Here is an 11897-nt window from a genome sequence, read left to right as displayed (position 1 = left end):
TAGAATTTGAGAACAGGAAATGTGACTCAAGTAAGCCTGACTCATTTTGGATGAAAAAAATTAAACTTCTTTTCATAGGATTATAGTGGAGTTTCAGTGGGTTCCACAAGGGCCAAACTACAATACTGAAAATTTAACATGTTGTAAGTCATAGTTCGGTTGTTCTAGTGTGGATATTCTGGCGTAGATAAAACTTGGGCAGTAAGTGAGATAGACTTTTGGATTGGAGAAAGGATTGTTTCTTTTCACAAGCATCACATCCCTCCCCGGTCCTGATGATAGAAGGAATGCTTCCCACTTCTTTGAAAACTTTGTGCAAGGCTGGTCTGTTCTAGTAAATTCACATCCTTTCTAGCCATTTGAGATGAGGTGCACACAAAATCACATAAAATTATTCCTTGCATTTAGCAACAACCCAGTGTGCTTTACTGCCAGTTCAGTACTTTTTGAGGTGTTGTCAGTGTAGATCCCATAGTTTTAGTAATATTGACTAACGCAGCCGTTCTCAAAAGGGGTCCTGGGGGAGGGGGCACAGCACATTGCTTTCTTCTCATATTTTTTACATTTTTATATCATTGGTAGGAGAGAAGTATGGAAGGGTTGTGTTCAGGAATACGTTTGATGGGTTCAAAGAGAATCAAGGCTGGACATGTGTTATCAACAAACAATGAGCTTTATTTACAGGGGAATTCACAAAAGAGCACACACACAGATCAACCCAGAATAATATACAAATAACGATACATTGGGTGTGAATTAAATCACGACTAAACATTCTCAACTCCCGACTGGGAATGCGAGGGTTAAACACACAGTGCCATCGACTCTCTCTATCTCTAGCAGGCACAGCACATTAAAAAACTGTAAATTAATTACAACCAACAAGTAGATCAAATGTGCAGAGTCCTAAGGGATCCATAGCCAAAAAAAAAAAGGTTTAGAAAGGCTGGTCTAAAGGATAAATAATGGCCTGGTCTCCATGAATAACTCCTGTGTCTTTATGCGAGTAGCGTGCCTCCATTGCTTCTATCTAAAAGGCAGATGGGCTTGGGTTTAACATTTCTAAACCTCAGCATCTGCAATAGTGTAGCTCCAAGCCTTAATGGTGCACTGGAGCATCAGTTTGGACTTTTGTACTGGAATTCTGGAGTGGACTTTGAACGTGTGACTGGTGAATGTGTTAAACACTAAACTGACAGCTGGCAGGACACAGTTATAAGGCCTCTGTTGCTGGGAGGGAATGCTGACGGTGGGAGTAGCTGGTGAATTTTACACTGCTCCTATGCTGAGCCCTGCCTCCTCTGTCTGAAGTGCATTCGCTCTGTATACATCTTCTGAGGGAGATCTGTGAAAAAGAAGTAAAGAATAAATAGTGAAATACTCAGCATTTGTAGTTACGTGGTGGTGCTTTTTGTCAGAACCTCCTGCAGGAACAGTAATTAGCACGTTCCCTTTTACAGTTTAATTGTGTTGGCCTGCAGTGCAAAGATTTTTTAAAAATATTCATCAGAACAAGACTTGGCCAAAGGAGCTCATTAACATTACATAATCCTGCTGTTCATTGAGCCTTTAGATCCCACGCAGTGATTCTAGGCAATCTATGTTTCATAAACATGAGAGAATAAAGATAGTGTTTCATTCCTTTGCCAACTCCTATACAAAGCCCCCCAAACATGATGAGTGTGGCACTTACATGCCCAAGTACTCCCTCTAAGGGCTCTTTATCCTACAGAGAGAATTTTCAAAAGATCACAGGGCTCATTTGCGCTTAGTTCACTGTTGTGTTTACTTCCAAATTTGTGCAACAATTCCAAGTTTCATGATCCTCCAACTAGAGGGTTTCACAGGCCAATTCTCCCGCCTGCTGATCTCATTTCCAGATGTTTAATTACCTGGAACATGTAGAGGCAGAATAGACAATTCTTACATTGTGGAAGCTCAAGATAAGTCAGACGGCATCCATGGGTAGAAATCGTCAGGCCATATTTCAGGTCAGGACCCATTATTGAAATGAGAGGGAAAAGGGGGTGATATTACATGTACAAAGGGGAAAGTAATCTCCTTTATATATGTGCATGTGCTTAAAAATTCTAGTGGAATGCAGTGAGGGGAGCAGTATTCCTGCCACAACCCATCATCACTGCCCTTCCCATGTCCCATATCAATGTCTGTAGAGGGTGCACAAAATCGTTGAGGACCCCTACCATCCCACACACAGCATCTCTCAGCTGTTTGCTCCTGTCAGGAAAGAGATACAGGAGGATCAGAGCCAGCACCTCCAGGCTGAGGAACAGTTTCTTCCCTCTCTAACTGCCCCTGAACTAACCATATTGTCTGGTCTGGATAATCACCTGGAAACCAGTCTGATAAAGAAGTTCTTTGCTTGAAAGATATTAGTGAACTGGTTGGTTTTTATAATAATTAGTGGAATAAAATGTCAACTCTAATTTTCTGATATTCACTCAAATGTTTGAGCAACTTCCTTTAATTCTATCCCTTGATGATCCAAATGCCCAATTAAATTACACTGAGGTTCTGCCAACATCACTGTCAGTTTCTCACACTGATCATTGATGCCTCAACCTGGGCTTGAGCCCTAAAATTTATTAATTATTTTTCATTCTCCAGTCTATTTCAAATGACACCCAAGGGTCTCTTAAAATTTCAAGTGCTTTGAGGTTTTCATAGGAAACGTTTCCAGGAACCTCGTGTTGTCTATAATCATCACATGAGGGTTTACACTAAACGGTCAATGGATCACCAATGTAATTGAACAAGTAGTTCAGATGGGGAGGAGTCACGTGATGGAGTAGTGGGTGGTAGGAGAATACCAGCCCTCTCCAGAAAAGAAGGAAAAAAGTGAAGAAAAAACAAAGCCCCAGACACACAAATCACAACAAATAAAAAATAAAGGTGTGGAGAAAATGGCACCTAAGAAAGAAAAACCAAAAACAACGAGAAGAAAAGAAGAAAGAAAGACACTGGAAGAGAAAGCAGGGACCCACCGTGGAAAAAGGAGCCCACTCCACTCCCCGAGGTTAGTGGAGACCCCGCAGGATCATGACCCACCGACCGCAGGACTGCAAAAATGGCTCACGGGGCCAAACAGGGGTGCGCAACTGCACATGCGTGAGGAAATTCCACAGCACGAACAGCTGAGAGAGGCCCGACAGCAGGACTCCCAGCTGGAAGTTAAAGAAAGCAACGGGAACAGGAGGGGTGAGAAAGAAAAAAGGGAACTAGAGACACAACAGATACCCAGCCCAGAAGAAGAGGATCAACATCAAGAAACCATGGAAAACAAAATACCCAACAAACTGAGACAAGCAGCTCAACAAGAAAGTCAGAAGAGACACAGATACAAGGAAGAGAATAGAAGACACAAACCCAAGATCTGACACAGAAGAAGAAGAAGAAGAAGAAGAAGAAGAAGAAGAAGAAGAAGAAGCTCTGCACAGAGGAATAGAGGAAAATTTTCAAGAACAAATGAAAGCATTAAAAGAATGGCTCACACTAGAATTTAGTGAAATGAAAAGAAAAATGAAAAGTACAGAAGAAAAAGTGAGTAGAATAGAGCTGGTCATAGCAGATGTAGGGAAAAGATTAGAAAATCTGGAAGAACGTGTAATGGCGGTAGAAATCGAAGTGAACTAGTTAAAAAGAAAATTGGAAGAAAGTGACAAAAAAGTTAAAAAAACACAGGAGTTGTTAGCTCAGAAGATGGATATAATGGAAAACTATAGTAGGCGAAACAATATAACAAGATGAAGAAGGCAAAGATATGAAAGAATTTATAAAAGAATGGATCCCAAAGGTCCTGGGAATGCCAGAAATGCAGGAAGGTATGGAAATAGAAAAGGCACACAGAACATTAGACCCGAAACCACAGTCACAACAAAAACCAAGATCCGTTTTAGTAAAATTCCTGAGATACACGACAAGAGAAAATATATTGGAAAAGGCAATGAATAAAATTAGAGAAAACAAAAAACCACTGGAATACAAAGGTCAAAAAAAAATTTTCTACCCAGACATAAGTTTTGAGCTCCAAAAGAAGAGGAATGAGTTTAACGTAGCAAAATCGATCCTATGGAAGAAAGGCTATAAATTTATGTTAAGATATCCAGCGGTGCTTAAAATAGTTATCCCGAGGCAGCAAAACAGACTGTTCTCAGATCCTGAGAAAGCACAAGAATTTGCAGAACACCTGCAAGATAGAAAGAGAGATGAAGAGATGTAACAAGAACAAAGAACGACGACAAACTACATATAAAGAAGTAAAAATAATGTACAAGTAAATATTAAAGGAGGGAAGAAAAGGGAAGTAAGGGAGAAGGGGGGAAAAAGAGGAGGGGTTAAAAAAATAAATAAATTAATAAAACATAAAAAGAAAAAGTGAAGAAAAGAGGGGGAGCTTTGTTGTAATGTGAAGATAAAAGTCTTTTCTGGAAGGGGTTGGGTGGGAGAGAATAACAGTCACTGCGAAATCAGTTGACACTTGCGAACGGATTCGCAGTCCGAATGGAGAAAGGAGTTGTGGTTGCCTGGCAAGGGACAAGGGGTGACTCAGAGAGGGGCGGACACTTGGGGTTAAGGGAATTTTAGATGTGGGACTGGTTGAAATATTTTATGTTTTAGAAGTGTTGTCATACAGTGCATTCAAAAAAAGAAAACTGAGAAATGGAAATGGGGAAAAGGGGTAAGGTGGTGGTGAGGAAGTGGAAATGAGATGTAAACAAAGTATGAGAATGGCCATGTTGAACTATATGACTATAAATATTAACGGAATACATAACCAAATCAAAAGAAAGAGGCTATTAAATTTAACTCAGAAACAATTAGTTCAGATAATATGGTGATAGAACTGAAGGAAATAGCTCAGAGAATTTACAAGATGCAATGAAAATATTAAATCCATGTGATAATCTTTTCTTCTTTGTATTTCATAATTTTTCTTGTAATTCCACAAGATTGAAGTTTGTAAAAGTTATAAAAGAAAATAAAAGATGTATCAGTGAAGTTCTTTATTGCCAAATTGTTGATTCTCACTCAATAGACCAGAAAACTGTCCCGAGTAGATTGGCTGATAATTCTATATGAGCAAGATGTTTTGTTGGAAATTTTCAAGGATGTGGTACACAGATGCTGTTCGTTGTACGAGGTTTGAAAATACCACAGAAGTATTTTTGCGTTTCTTTTAATGGAAAAACACCAGTGTGTTCCTTTCTGGGTTATTTTATGTTTTCAAAGATAGAAAACAAGTATGCACCTCCAAAGTGTAATGTTTCACATCCAGAGTCAAAACCAAGTACATTATTTTATTGGTCTTTAAACTCCAAAAATAATCCAAAAGCCACTTCACTAACTTTGGCAGGTAGGCTTTGAACACATACCTTTTGATGCTACCAAGGAATTCCTTCCCTGAAACCAGACCAATATTCAAAAGGAAGAGCCATGGCTCTGCCTGTAGAATTGGGGGAAATTAATTGAAATCCAGAAGAATCAGGAGCTGAGCAGCTGCATTATGAAATGTTGGGCCTGGCAAACTGTTAATCAGAGAGCAGTTGACATTGCATCACCAATATTGCTGACAATTAAGATTTGTAATAAAACTCTTGGCTGTATTTTTCAGAGGCTGGGGTCGTTATAGTTCACAGATCAATTTTTTTGCAGCACAATTTAACTCTTGTCTTTCCTTTCGGGTGTGATCATTCCCATGAGACACGTCACAGGGATCTTGTGGCACATCTCACAGGAATGATCTCATCTCAAGAACCAGAAATCCCTGGCCAGACATTCTCGTTGTTTTGAATTCAATCAAAGACCAAAAAAAAGCACAGTTACTGAACGTTTGAGGCATAAGCAGAAAATGATGAAAGTGTTCAGCAGGTCAGACAGCATCTGTGGCCCAAGCTGCAGTACATACCTTGGCTGCATTCGGCAGCTCTGATCGAAATCTGCTGAAGATCAAACATCTCCACGCACTCTCCCCATTGCAGAAGTTGGATTCCTACCATATCACAAGGTCACAAGATATAGGAGCAGGAGTAGGCCCATTGCCCCATCAAGTCTGCTCTGCCATTCTAATGAGCTGATCCATCCTCCTATTCAGCCCCACTTCCCGGCTTTCTCGCCGTAACCCTTGATGCCCTGACTGATCAAATACCTGTCAATCACTGCCTTAAGTACACCCAATGACCTCACTTCCACAGCTGCCTGTGAGAAGTTTCACAGACTCACGATCCTCTGGCTAAAGAAATTATTCTGTATCATTGTTTTAAATTTACACTGTTTTATCCTGAGGTCATACTCTCTTATCTGAGTCTCCCCTATCATGGGAAACATCCTAGCCACATCTACTCTGTCCAGGCCTTTCAGGATTCAAAATGCCTCTATGAGGTGCCCTCTTATTCTTCTGTAATCCAACGAATACAGTCGAAGAGCCCAAGGTTGGCACCAGAACAAATGTCAAATGGGAGCATTAGCATGTTAGAGGGTGGCGCAGTTGGACAGACATGAACTCACTCAGCAGAGGGAGAGGTACTAATGCCGACGGTGGGGTGGGGGGGGGATGTTGTATCGGATGCTGTCATCCTCCACTCTGACGCAGGAGACAAGGGCACTACTTTTATTGCATCAAGTGCCACTAGACGCTACTGAAGCTTGAGGCGAGCTAGTGATGCTGTTGAGGGCGGGTGGAGAGTTCCTAGCATGCATCAATCTAGATGCTAGTGATGCGGGAGGAGGTGGGGGCGGGTCTGATGGTGAGCAATGGGTGCAACCGTACTGGGGGGCACAGCACCTTGCTTGGGGGGGGGCAATTCCCCCCCACTTGCCGCATGCAAGGGCCAGCAAACATTCCTTATATGCAAACCCTTTCATTCCTGGTATCATTCTAGTAAATTTTTTATGAACCCTCTCAATACCAGCATCTGCTTTCTCAAATAAGGTGCCTAAAATTTTGCACGGTATTCAAAGTGAGATGTCATATCTGTCTACTTTCTGTTGCTGATCCAACACCTAGACACTGTCTGCTGGGATTCCCCAGCATTTCACCTCTCCTATCTTCCACCACATCAGGCTTGAGTAGGGTCAGAGGCCTTTTAGTCCACCTACACTAATCCTATTAGGACCATACACTTCTATTGCCTTGTCTATTCGAGTACCTGTCTAAATGCCTCTTCTACATTGTAATTGTATTTGGTTCCACCACATCATCAGGCAACACATTCCAAATACCAACCAATAATCACCCCTTGGATCCCTTTAAAACTCCTTTGTTTCTCTGTTAGTGGTGGGTATTGATCTCAGCATGTTCTTGGAAAAATTGATTTGATTTTGCAAAAGGAAGTTGAGGTAGCATCTGTCATAAGTTCTGTTTTCTCTACTCTATAAACAGACTGGCCTCAGAATTTAGCTCCTGTTTCCAGTCATTTGCATTGTTACTAAGACTATTTCAAAAGCGGCATGGTTGACGTAGTGGTTAATGCAATGTCTTTACAGCTCCAGTGATTAAGACCAGGATTCATATCCCATGCTGTCTGTAAGGAGTTTATTCGTTCTCCCCGTGTCTACGTGGGTTTTTCCTGGGGTCTCTGGTTTCCTCTCACCGTTCGAAACGTACCCGGGGGTGTAGGTTAATTGGGTGTAAATTGGGCAGCACGGACTCATGGGCCGAAATGGCCTGTTACCATGCTGTATGCCTAAATTTTAAATCATTTTTGGTTAAATTTAAATTTAAAATATCATATCAGCATTCAAAATCTCCTGTTCCAAAACAGTATTAGCAATTCCCATTTGTAACACCACAGAGTTTCCACAGGCATCAAGAGAATCTCCTGCATTTATCATCTCTTACCTTCCAATCCTGACCTGAAGAACTAATTTTTATTGGATCATTCCATAACATAATCAGTACTCAGTCAACTACTGGGAAATGTTGAGAAAGAGCGAGAGCACACTAAAACAATGGGAAGAGATGTTACTAACACTGGTCAAGGGGATAGAGAAAACTACATTATGCTGAAGAAAATTGCAATGAGGAGGTTTTCTGCTACCTCTCCTTCATCGGACTTCTCAACAACAAACTCAATCAGGGTTTCATTTGAGGGCAATGGGCCTACTCCTGCTCCTATATCTTGTGATATGGTAGGAATCCAACTTCTGCAATGGGGAGAGTGCGTGGAGATGTCTGATCTTCATTTGATATTTTTTTCTCTCTCTATTGCACAGGTGTATGTTGTGTACAGTGTTTTTTTTTTGCACTACCAATAAGTGGTCATTCTGCCTGGTCCACAGGAAAAAGCAGCTCAGGGTTGTATGTGATGTCATGCAAATCTGAAATCTGATCGCTACATCAGTGAAACCAAATGCAGATTGGGTGACCGCATCACCAAACACCTATGCTCTGTTAGTGGGTCTAAGCTTGAATTTCCTGCAGCTAAATATTTCAACTTGTACACAGATATATCTGTACTTTGCTGCATTCATTGTTAGGGTGAGGCCAAATGTAAACTTGAGGAACAACACATCATATTCCTCCTAGACATGCGTAATTAAACCCAATGGCATGAACATCATTTTTCTCATTTTAGGTAAACCCCCATCTCCATTATTCAATGGTGTCCATCACTTCTTTACCTGTATTTTTAATTTTCCCAATGTTTCTCCCCCCCCACCCCACTTTCCCATCAGTCTCTCCCTCTATCTGTCTCTCTCCCTCTCTGTCCAATACCCTAATATCACTTGGCACCTCCTTGCTTCTTTCCCCTTTTTATATATGTAACATCACTCCTTCCTCCTTTTTAATTTAGTCTAAATAAAGGTTGATGGACTATTTCTTCCCATGGATGCTGAGTTCCCCCAGCAGCTCATTTGCGTAGAAGAGGCATTCTGCTTGTGGAAAGGTTGGACGTGTGACAAAGCCTCTAAAGGTAAAAGTAAAAGTCAAATTTATCAAAAATGAATAGTATTCCTTCCCCTTCCCACCCTCCAAGACCAAGTTCATCTTGTCTTCTACGATTCACACATAATATTTTTCAGCAGGAGGTAATCACGAACCATTAGACATAGGAGCACAAATAGGCTATTCAAACTATCAAGTTTGCCCTGCAAATCCATCATAAGCTGATTCCTGCCCTACTCAGCCCCACTGCCTGCCCTTCTCCCCATAACCTTTGATGCCCTGGCTATTCAAGAACGTATTTGTTGCCTCCACAACTGCCTGTGGGAACAAATTCCACAGGTTTACAAGCCTCTGTAGAAGAAATTCCTCCTCATTTCCGTTCTAAGCGAATACCCTTCAATCCTTGTGCCCTCCTTGTCCTCGACTCTCCCACCATGGAAACAACCTTTCTACATCTACTCTGTCCATGCCTTTCATCATTCAAAATGTTTCAAAGAGATCCCCCCCCCCCCCCCATTCTCCTAAGTTCCAATGAATACAGGCCAAGAGCTGTCAAATGCTCCTCATATTATAACCCTTTCATTCCTAGAATCATCCTTGTGAACCTCCTAAGACGTCTTTTAAACATGGGTGACCCTGTCCTTGAATTTTAAGAGCAATTCAAGCATTTATTCAAGTAACAAACAAATGCAATTTGCTGTCCCGTTCTGTTCTCAAAGTCAAGGTCAGGGTTACCTTCAGAGACACTGCAGCCAGTTCATATGGGCATAGGAGCTGCAATAACTACCCATGAAGTTCTTTTCATTAAGCTTCATTTGTACTGAAATTAAATTGTGCACTGCATAATGATCTGGCATTCAGCAATCTGGTCTCTAAATATTTATTCTCTAAAGATTTTGGCAGTTCGTTCCACATACCTACCACCCTCTGGATGGAAAAGATACCTTTCAGGTCCCGTTTAAATCTTTCCCCTCTCGCCCTTGACCAATGCCCTCTGCCTGTAGACTTTCTCCTACCTTGGGGAGAAGACTATGTCTGTTTACCTGATCTATACCCTGATGAATTTATATACATTGATAAGGTCGCCCCCTCAGCCTCTAAAAGTCCCAGCCCACCCAGTCTCTCTTTGTCGTGCAAGACCTCCACTCCTGGCAACATCCTTGTGAATCTTTTCTTCACTCTTCCCAGCTTAATGACATCCTTCCTGTAATTGGGCAACCAGAACTGCTCACATGTGGCAGCTCGTCATTTCAATGTGTGCATTATGAGCTTAGTCTCCTAGCATTCTCAAAGCGTATCTCATTCAGGGGAATCTCTCATCTGTTAGTGTTTGCAGAGACTGGAGAAATTATCTTAAAATGAGAGAAGGAAATGTTTCAGTAAGAGAAAATAAAAATAAACAGAGCTATATTTATAACCGCACGTGTGGATTCCCTGAATTGGAAGCATTTCCACAACTTCTCCTTCCGTTACGACTCTCATTTCACTCTTGCAAGAGATCACTGACACATTACTGACAAGGGTCAGTGCTTCACAACACAACATGGCTATTTTTAGCCGCAGCCCAGACACTGATGGCTAAACTTAGACTAACATGCCCAAATGGAAGGATCATTTCAATGGAGTCTGTCCTGAAGGAACACAGTGTCATTCTTAGCCTCGTGCCGTTTCAAAGGAGATGACACTTGGTGCCCAATGCTCGATAGCTGGACCACCATTGGAGTTCACATCTGCTTGGCAGTGCTCTTCTTTGAAGAAATAAACAGAATTTTTTCTGCCTGAGCAAACAGGTGATCAATTCCACTGAGAACGTAACTGTGAGCCTCAACAGATAGTTAGAAAAATGGAAGAGTTAACTAAGCAAGCATTGCTCAGATATAAAATGAGTCTGAGGAATTAATAATGGGAAATAAGAAGATGGCATGTAAATTAAACAATTTGTATGAGTCTTCACCACAGAAGGACCAAGAAATATACCAAATATTGTTCCCAGGTTAATTTTTACAGAGGTGTGGTGGAAAGTGTGCTGACCAGCTGCATCATGGTCTAGTATGGGGACACCGATACCCCTGAGTGTAAAGCCCTGAAAAAGGTAGTGGACACAGCCCAGGGCATCACAGGTAAAACCCTCCCACCATCAAGAACATCTACAGAGAACGTTACCATTGGAGAGCAGCAGTCATAATCAAGGACCCACACCACCCAGCACATGCTCTGTTCTCACTGCTACCATCAGGAAAGAGGTAGAGGTGCCACAAGACTCACACCACCAGGTTCAGGAACAGCTCCTCCCCCTCCACCATCAGACTCCTCAACAACAAACTCAATCAGGGACTCATTTAAGGACTCTTACTTGTGCACTTTATTGATTTTTTAAAATTCTCTCTGTATTGCACAGTCAGTCTATTTACATTTCTTTATCTGTTTACCTTTCTTTATTTGTTTATATGTGTACATTGTGCACAGTTTATTTTTTGCACTACCAATTAATGGTAATTCTGCCTCACTCACAAGAAAAAGAATCTCAGGATTGTATGTGATGTCATGTATGTACTCTGATAATGAATCTGAAATCTGAAAAATGTTAAATACTAGAGGGGTGAGGGAGAGAAAGTTTAAATATATGGGAAATTTTTTTATGCAAAGAGTGGTAGGTGCCTTGAACAAGCTGCCAGGGGTACTGGTGGAAGCAGATCTGATAGTAGCATGTAAGAGGCATCAGGATAGGTTATAAAAGGACATGTATGCAAAAATCAGAGTTTTAATTTAATTTGGGCATCATGTTCAGTGTACACTCTGTAGGTCGAAGGGCCTGTTACTGTGCTGTACTGTTCTATTCTCTTAGTAGCTGTAAATTTGAAATTACAAGAGAGGAGAGAAATTTGTATTCAACATAGAAATCAGCTGTACTGACAAGTCTCTGAATCCTGATAGATTTCATTCTGGGATCTTAAAAAGAAATACTTTTTAAATTATATTTTATTTAATTTTT

At 41.1% G+C, this 11897-nt stretch overlaps 1 long non-coding RNA gene across 1 annotated transcript in view; it reads right to left on the bottom strand.

Annotated features, from left to right (window-relative positions):
* Window positions 1-737: 737 nt before the first annotated feature.
* LOC138741888 (uncharacterized) overlaps window positions 738-11897 on the bottom strand; it is a 60111-nt gene continuing 48951 nt past the window's right edge. The window contains exon 3 of the long non-coding RNA XR_011343849.1: window positions 738-1345. This is a non-coding gene — a long non-coding RNA (uncharacterized lncRNA). The remainder of the gene's footprint in view (window positions 1346-11897) is intronic.

The sequence above is a fragment of the Narcine bancroftii genome, chromosome 8 (assembly GCF_036971445.1).
Source record: "Narcine bancroftii isolate sNarBan1 chromosome 8, sNarBan1.hap1, whole genome shotgun sequence".
Classification (NCBI taxonomy): domain Eukaryota; kingdom Metazoa; phylum Chordata; class Chondrichthyes; order Torpediniformes; family Narcinidae; genus Narcine; species Narcine bancroftii.
This window is presented reverse-complemented; position numbering and strand designations above follow the sequence as displayed.